Source organism: Babylonia areolata, chromosome 23 (genome assembly GCF_041734735.1).
Source record: "Babylonia areolata isolate BAREFJ2019XMU chromosome 23, ASM4173473v1, whole genome shotgun sequence".
NCBI lineage: Eukaryota > Metazoa > Mollusca > Gastropoda > Neogastropoda > Buccinidae > Babylonia > Babylonia areolata.
This window is the reverse complement of record NC_134898.1, coordinates 30,572,873-30,580,332: the sequence shown is the minus strand read 5'-3', so window position 1 is coordinate 30,580,332 and position 7,460 is coordinate 30,572,873.

Sequence of the window (7,460 nt, the reverse complement as noted above, 5' to 3'; positions counted from 1 at the left end):
GTACATCCCCACTCTCTCGGCCATGAGGGTTTTAGGACAGTCGGCGTTGGGATAGTTCCCAAAGGCCAACTAGCCCACAAGGCTGCAGCTCTAAGAACCAGTGCAGTTTTGCCTCCTAGTTTGAGAGTCATAGTCCTTCACAAAAGACTAACCTGTAAATGATTTCCCATTGACTGGAGAAACCACTGATAATACAGCTCTCACTTTGCTGTTGGCCCAAATGTAAAACTTATGTCAATCTGTAGTTGATGTAAAGAACATCTGTGTATGGGACAGGATCAGATCGAAAGTGTCTGGCAGATATTCCAGAATGACCAAAACATCAGCTCTAAAACTGATGTTTTAATGTTTGATTTCTGTTCCTGTTTTCCATGTGTGATTGACACAAAGTTTTTGAAATCTGTTTATCATCGTACTTGCGATGATCTGCATCAGACGTTGTCTTACCCACAATCATGAACCAAAGTCGGATTTCACATCAAATAATGGTGGCAGAGACCCCAATCAGATGTTGTCACCATCCCACCTCATACACCCCCGCCCCCCACCTCCCCAACCCCCCACCCCCAGTACATACCCAATACAAAAATATATTTGTTACTGAAAATGTACAATGCCTTTCATATGGCTAAAAAAAAGAGTAGAATTCATCTTTAAATACAAACATAAAAATCATGAATACACTAACCCATTTTTCATTCCAGAATTAGCTCATAACAGGACTGTAACCTTCCTGGAAATCCAGAAATTGCTAAAAATTCTGTTCTTTGTTGTTGTTAATGATTTTTTGTTTGTTTGTTTTGGGTCTCTATCATCCTTGTCTTTGATATAGTTCATTAGTGCTCATAATGCTTCATGAGTTGTCACTAAGGATTCCAGACACTGAAATGTTAAGCTGCATTTGGCTTGAATCATTTCAGTTCAGTTTAATTCACAGGGAAGACTTCCATTGTTTGATCTGGTGGCGAAACTCATTACTTTCTGCGATTCCATCAGATGTGCAAATGATACTTGCAGCAGATTTGTATGAGAGATCAGTGTGTAGAGCTGAATGTGCATGGCTTATACACACAAATCACCAACATGTATAGAACATGGAATTCGATGAGGAAAGGTTCAAACTGTAGTGGATTGAATTCTAGAGCACTTTGCTGGTGAATTGTTCCAGGCCCAAAATTTGGCACACACTGTTATCAGCTTGTTTTGCCTGTATTTTGAAATAGTTCAGAGGCAACATGAAATACTATCATCTTGTTTCACCTGTATTGTGAAATAGTGTTTGATGCAACACTGCAGTAATAGGGCAGGTTTAGGTATTCGATCATTCATATTGTTTTATACTTTTTTTTTAGAAGATAACATGAATGATAGTAAGATCATCATTATTGATCCTGCAAAGCAGAGTCATCTTTTCTGCCTTGGAATACAATACAGGCATGTATGAAAACATTTCAGTTTTATGTACATTTTTCCTGTGTATGTAAACCTTTCATAAATTGTGATACTTAATGATTTTTGTCTTTGGCATAATTGTCTACGCACATGATTAATCTGTTTTCCTTATTTTGATGAGTGTGTGACCACCTGTTCTAGCTGAACACAGACTTACATGTAGATAATATATTGTGCTTGTTTGGGGCTTTTTCAAGTACTTTTATGTTTGATTATGATGCTATTTACGAAAGCATATTTCTGCAATAATGTACTAAAGGCAGGCCATACTGGTTGGTTTTGTCTCCCATCCACAGGCATAATCTTGCTGAATCAGTTTCAGAGCGTGTGTATGATGCTTGCATTTACTTGCCAGGTACTTTGTAAACTGTTTATTTCTATAATGTACTTAATCAGTGTTTCTCTTATCTCGAACCCAAAGTATGAAGCTAACAAAACCACAATTTCCATCTTCCGACTTAGCACTTGTCAAGTGTTTCCCTGGAAGGTAGGGAGTATTAACATGGAACCACCTGTACTTTTACTGCTTTCCTGACATGTAATCATTGCAGAGTCCTCTCTGCTTATCCAGTTATTTTACTGATCAAATCAGTTTTGCTAATCATCATTACCAAGACTGCATTTGTTGTGGCCATGTGAGATTTAGCATTCAGTGATTTAGGGGCAAAAAAACTTATTTTGTATTGAAAGAAAAAAAAAAGACAAATTTCCAGGACAATCATTTTCAATTACTTATAAAAAAAAAAATGCTGCAAACCAAACAGCATTGACTCTGCAAGTATATAACAAATTAAAGTATACTTAATGGAATGCATTACGAAATCTCAATAACTCCATAGAGTTCATTCAACAATTATTTATCTTTTTCTTGTTCTTTTTTTTTTTTTAATATGCTCTCTCTCTCTCTCTCTCTCTCTCTCTCTCTCTCTCTCTCTCTCTCTATATATATATATATATATATATATACTTTTTTTGTACTTAAAAAGGGAGTTTTAGGGGAACTTCCCATGTTTTACATTTGTTTTTCTTTTCTTTTTTTAATTCAATAGAAATTTTGTTTTTGTTAGTGGGGTGGGGGGATGTGCATGTTTATGCTGCCATTGAGTTAGCCTCCAATTGTATGAGTTAATAAAGTATAGCTATTTTGGTAAATCCTTGAAAATAAGAAAATCCATTAATTGACCATTATTTTGATAAATCCTTGAAAATAAGAAAATCCATTGAATTGACCATATCAGTGTTGTCTCCACTCTTGATTTTTTTGTTGTTTTTTTTTCCTTTTTCTTTGTTCTCTGTCTCTCTGCCTGGCCCTCTTTCTTTCCCTCTTTTTTCAATTCTTTTCCTGATTTCTTTCAACACAGTGTTCATTTAGATAGAACAATTGTTGATGGTAATATCTGCAGTTTAGTTGTATTATTTGCAGTTGAAGCTTTAATGTTAAAAATGTAACTGCTTGTTAAATGTTGTAGTTGTTGTACTTGGATTTGTTTAGTTTCTGTTATAAGGATAAATTCAAATTGTGATCACTACACACTTACAAAGGTAAAGGTGTGCATGTCATGGATTCTCTGTTCTCCTTCTCTGTCTCTTTCTCTCTGTTTATGTCTCCCTCTGTCTGTCTCTGTCTCTCTCCTCTCTCTCTCCTCCCCCCCCCCCCCCTCTCTCTCTCTCTTCCCTGTCTCTCCATCATTCTGTCTGTCTTTCTCTTTCCTGTTCTAAGTATTCCCCCCTCTCTCTCTGTTTTTAACCATTGCTCTTTCATCTTTATTACAAAGAGGGGTAGGCAAGAAGAGTTACTGTTCTGCTGTTTTATCCAGTGTCTTCCACAACACAAGGGTCTGTGCCTTACAAGTTATGATACAAGCAGAGCATTGCCTTGAGAAGTCTTCCATTCTTGCCATGTTGATAAACAAGTGGGTTGGAATTGCAGTGTGTGTTTGTGTTGCGGATGTGTGTGTGTGTGTGTGTGTGTGTGTGTGTGTTTGTGTGTGTTCACGCTTGTGCATGTGCAAGTGAGTGTGCAACTCTGTGAGAGAATGGGAGAGAAATTTTGTGGGTGGATGGGTGTGTGTGTGTGAGAGGGAGAGAGAGAGAGAAAAAGAGAGAGAGAGAGAGAGAGAGAGAATGTATGCTTGTGTTTGAGAGAGGAAGTGTATGTGCATGAGAGAGAGAGTGTGTGTGTTTGCGTACAAAAGAGAGAAAGCAAGTGTGTGTAAGGAAGACAGTGTGTGTGAGAGAGAGAGAAAGAGAGTGTGTGTGTGAGAGAGTGAGAGAAAGAGTGCATGTTTGTGAGAGGATGTGTGTGTTTGAGAGAGTGAGAATGAGAGACTGGGTGTGTTGGAGGGGATGATAACGGAAACAGAACTGGAGCAGTGCTGAAAATAATTTCTTACCCTGTGAGATACTTTTTATTCAGTGTTATCTGCCTGCATTTTACTTACACTTGAGTCCTCTTGCTCTAAACTCCATGCATTTGCCCCCTGTCAAATTTGTGTAATATTAAAAGCGGTTTTATCATGTGTTAAAATACTGAGCTTTGTTTACTTGTATGCATTTCTTTTAACTTTTTCATACATTTTGCTTTATTTTTTTATATCTCCTTTTTAAATATGACACTATGCAATTTGTTTGAATTTTCTGCTCAATCCAGAGATGTAAGCATTTGTGTATATGTTTAAAACTTTGAGGGGAGAGACTGTAAATAAAGTTTGAAATAGTATTGGCTTAACTTTATGATGTGTTTGTGTCTGAATAGTGTTTGGGTTTTCTGTTTTGTTGGCGCTTCAAGGCTTCCACTCACCACATCACACTAACACATCCCTTATGTTATGAGCACATTATTGTGTTTATTTTTGTTCGTTCTTCAAATTTGAAGTTGACCACTGCTTGAGTGTCAGATGGGAGGATCTGTGACAGTGGGTTCGGAGGTGACTGGTGAGGCCAATCCAGGCTCTGAAAGTTTGCCCACATGTGTGGACATGATTTTGTGGGTAGGTACTATAGAAGTGGAGGTAGCTCATGCATTTCCTCCCAACCTCTGCAGTTTGTGCACACACCTCTCTCCCTCTCTCTCCCATGATCAAGATCAACAACAACTGGCCAAATGGTCAAGCAATGTATTTGTTCTGTAACATGTTGACACTGTCTGTGCTGCAGTGCAACTGATGTCTTACCAGTGCAAAATGGGATCTGGTTCTCATCTCCAAAACATTCTCTGGTAAGTCAGAAGGGAAACCTTTACTGAAGATGGCATGAATCAGATGAAAAATGAATAAAGAAAAGAGTAACCAACAACGATAAATATCGTGATGAATATATGGCCGATTTTATGAAACATGCAAGGGGTGAGGGTGATTTTTTATTAATGTCAGATGGCCACACACACATACACACACACACACGCGCAGCTTATAATGCCCTATTTTAGCATCCTAAATTCCTGACACTTATCGTGTCTGTTGCAAAGCAGGCATGAAGTAAAAATGCGAAATAACGTTCGTTGAACCTCGACATCTGCTTTGAAAATTCACTGATTTTTTGCAACGACAGCACACTTTCCAACGCCAGTTGCCATATTTGCCGAACACCGAACGAACGAACCCTTTTTTGACGAGGGAAGTGGACGGGCGCAACAGCCGATCGAGTGGTTAAAGCGTTGGACTTTCATTCCGAGGGCACCAGGTTCGAATCTCGGTAACGGCGCCTGGTGGGTAAAGGGTGGAGATTTTTCCGATCAAATCAGGTCAACATAATTTTATGTGCAGACCTGCTAGTGCCGGAACCCCCTTCGTGTGCGTACGCACACAGAAAATGAAATACGCACGTTAAAGATCCTGTAATCCATGTCAGCGTTATGTGGGTTATGGAAACAATAATAGTTATACCCAGCATGCACACCCCAGAAAGCAGAGTATGCCTGCCTTCATGGCAGGGTAAAAACTGTCTTACACTTAAAAGCCCACTCGTGTCCATATGAGTGAACGTGGGAGTTGCAACCCATGAACGAAGAAGAAAAGATAATGAGGGAAGTGGAATAAGCATGCATATGCTTTTTTGACTCACTTGTGTAAACAAAGTGAGTCTATGTTTAAACCCGTTGTTCTGTTGTCTGTGTGTGTGTGTGTCTGTGTGTCCATGGTAAACTTTAACATTGACATTTTCTCTGCAAATACTTTGTCAGTTGACACCAAATTAGGCATAAAAATAGGAAAAATTCAGTTCTTTCCAGTCATCTTGTTTAAAACAATATTGCACCTCTGGGACGGGCACAAAAAATTTTTTTTAAAAAGAAGCAAATTATATGCAAACTGCATTTACTGTTATATTTATATTTTTTGTATTCTCTAAACATGGCACTTTGATCTGATATTCTGACACAACAACAAGAGCAGTCATTATTATCAATTTTTGTTCAAACAGGAACTTCTTTTGCTAAGCATGGAAGTTTTATTTAGTTTGCAAACGTTTTGGTGCAGATAGTAAAAAAGGGAAATTAATCTGTAATTAATGCTTGGGGACTTAATTTGCTCTAAACTGATCTTTCTCATCTTAAACATTGCATTTTGAAATTGTACTCAATGCATAAAAAGCTTGTGTGTTTTACTCTCAGTGTACAGGGCTTTCACTATGTTCATTCGCCCAAGTGGTCTTTTTCGGAAAATACTAAAAATCAATAGGACGAGTGGACTTTACAGATCTATTGGCTGAGCCCTGAAGGTCATGGGCAAAAATCAATTGCATACACATATTTATAAACATTCAAAGCGTGTGCTCATATTCTTCGCGAATGCCAACAACGCCATTTTGTTTCAAGTTGTTGACCTGCCCGTTCAATCCTAAATTCAATGGACAATGCACGATAACATGTGATGGAAAGCTGGAGAAGGAGACCGTTAAATATTTATTCAGAGAAAGATTTGTGAACGCCTCATCTCTTACTGGATTATGCCCCAAACTGCCATAAAAATATCCACAGAATCAGTCGGAATTCACAGTTAAAAATTGTAAACCATGCGAGTTAATACCCTTGAATTGATCACGATGAAACACAAAAATTTCCAGTCTTGACTTTTCTCAAAATGAAGCCCTTTTCACTTCTTACGACGTTTAGAAGTACTTGATCTTGGCTCTACATGTTATTAGTTTAACAAAATACTCAATTTTCATATCAACTTTAAAACTATAAAACTAGAATGAACATAAAAGAGAAATTGAATCGACCGTGTCGTACTACATTCCCGGTGGGTGTAACTAAACTTGTACATCTATCTAGATCTAGAGAAAACGGCTAAATGTTGCAGTGTGATTGCGGCGATAGCCACGTCTCCTTCACCGCGGACTTAAAAAAGAATTTTTGATTGCCCTTAAAGATTTTTTGAATGCCCAATATACACCAGAATAATATGATTTAAACAGCGTTCTCACTGCGAATGCCGCAATTGGTTTATCGCCCTTTAAAAAAAAGCATGTTCAAATATTAAATTTTAGAACGTTAGTTAAGGAGCCACGATAGTGTAATGGGTAAGACAGTCTTCTCACCCGAACACGCGGGGTCCGAATCTTTTTAGGACTTTTTTTTCTTTTCTTTTTTTAAACCTGAAGCTTTATAATAACAAATACAGAACACATTTTAACTATTAGATTTTTTTTTTTTTTTTAAGTGTATCACAAGTGAGTTTTGAAGGCCTTGCCTCTTCTTGTTGTTTTTTTTACATCCAGCCTTCGGCAAAGAGAAATGAACCTCCATGGACAAGGATCGATGTCCTATGAGGACAAGGAGGAGTGGTATTCCCGTACATGTTCATTCTGTCCAAGGCACTTGAATTTCACCAGAAGCTCAATATTCTCCGACTTACTCACACTCCAAAATTAATATGACACATACATTTCACTGAAAGAATTGTTCAAGGTAAACATCTTTTTCGATGTTCATATTTCGGATACCCCCCCCACCCCCCACCCCTCCCTCCCACCCCCCCAAAAAAAATCAATTGAAACATCTTAATTCG